The following is a 2,088-nucleotide window of genomic DNA, read 5'->3' on the forward strand; positions in this document are numbered from 1 at the left end:
CACACTAAGCTGGGTCAAGCATAGCTCAGAAGCATTTCAGGATCCAGGCCAAATAGCAGCTTCCAAGTCCAGTCCTGTAAACTGCACAACCTAATATGCAGAACAGATCTGGGACTGAGTGGCAAAACTTGTACAAGCCTCCTCATTTCAGCTTAACTCCCATCTGCTCATCTGTGTGCAGCTGATCGTTCATTGTAACTCTCCACTGATCTATTCATGGTTAAGTCAAACAAAAAGCAGTAACATCTGCAGACAAGTCTGAAACAGGACTCATAAGCTTTCTCGAGCAGATAGTTAATTGGCCAGAAGCCAACTCAGAGCATCTGGAGGAGACCAGGAGATCCCAAGTAATTTTAAGCACAGAAGTTGCCCAAGAGTAAGTTTTGACTCTAATGCCTGCAAGTACTCACTTAGCCTGAGGAGGATTCCACAGGATGAGCAAAGTGGCCTGTAACCTGCTGTGACTCTTGCGTTAACTCAGTCCTCTCACTCCTGCCTGAGGTGGGTACTGGTAAGCAACATTTGCTAATGCGTAGCTAAAAGAAATATGTTTAATCTGGTTCCCAAAGAGCATAACTGTATGTTGATCAGTTGAAATAAAATGCTCCTTCGTAAATCAGGCTTTTCCACCTATGCTACCTTATTGCTTTATGCTAAAAGCAGTTGACTTTCGAGGTGAAGAAGGACCATTTTTGTCAACTAGAAGGAGGGTTTCTAGTCCAAACGTTAAGCAGCATTCAGTTGATTTGCAATGAGAAGCAACCTTTTGAGAAGAATTGCTGTTCTCTACCCAAGCATGAAGCAAGGAGATGTGTTTTTGGAAAAGGTGGGAGAATCATGAAGTGGCCCGTTGAGCAGCCACCCTATTGTGAAGGGACTGGTGTACACCATGGTGGGGGAAGCATTTGATAGCCCTTTCCTTCCCCTTTGCATCTACAACTCCCTGACATAATACTGACTTACTTTCTTAAAGTACAAATCCCTTCATGGATCCAACTGCTCAAGGTGTGAAAATTAAAATGGAAAGAATTTCTCCCCCCTTCTACATTTCCATCCTTTAGAAACTTTTATTGAAAGGGAGCTCCAGACTGTCCCTGGCTCTGGTTTTGACTTGCTGTGTGGCCTGGCACAACTTTAAATCTGAGCTTACTGTGATGAAGAGTGATATGGGTTGCCTCAACATGGGTGTCCTGATTTTCAGATATCTTAGCAGAGCTTGAGTCACAAGACACTTGCTCAGTGTGGCAGTAAGGACCACACACATCCAGCCAAACGCCCAAGAGCCCTGTTGGACCCACAGGGAGAATGGCAGGGGGTCCGGAAAACTTACCTGTGACGCAAAGAGTTTGGAACAGTACAGTGTGTGGCATTGCAGCACTGATTTTTTAAGCACACTGTTGGTCTGGCTCAGCAGCACCCGGCTAATGATGTCAGCCCCAGGCACCGCCACAGGAAATTTAAAAGGCATAGATGGTGCTGAAGAGCTGGAGGGGGAAGAGATAAGGACCTGACTCAAGTCAGAGTGAGCCTGAGGGTGGAAGATGTTGAGGGGTGTCACAACCCAAAGGGTGTGATTTTTGTTTTTGTGTGCTTCGGCACTGCTAAATTGTCCCCGCTAAATTATAGCTTCCTTGCACGGTGGAGTTTTCTGCTGCAAAAGAGAACCCCGGTGCAAGGGAGAATTTCCCGCCAATTTGAAGCTTTCTTTGCAGGGTGCATTTCTTTGTTGCAGCACAGAGGTGCTCGTTGCAAAGAGTTCCCGCCATTTGTATGCTAATTCGAGTCCCATTATTGGCTAGTTCTAAATTATTCACACGTAGCGGCTAGTGATTGGCTTGCTAGCCGTATAAAAGGCTTGAGTGGTTTCCGCCCAAGTTGGAGGACTCCTCGAACAAGGGAGGAGGAAACTTCACGCTGTGTGAAGATCTCCAAGTGCTGCGTTTCCTTACGGACCCAGCGCATTTCAAGCAGGCAACAGAGGTCTGATCAACCTCTAGCCTCTCCCCATCGCCGATAGATTCCCAGACGTATCCCTTCCCGCGCGCAAGAGAACCGGACCCACGGAGCCTAGCAAACTTTGTGTGAATC

The sequence above is a fragment of the Alligator sinensis genome, unplaced genomic scaffold, assembly GCF_000455745.1.
Source record: "Alligator sinensis unplaced genomic scaffold, ASM45574v1 scaffold54_1, whole genome shotgun sequence".
In the NCBI taxonomy this organism is placed as follows: Eukaryota; Metazoa; Chordata; order Crocodylia; family Alligatoridae; genus Alligator; species Alligator sinensis.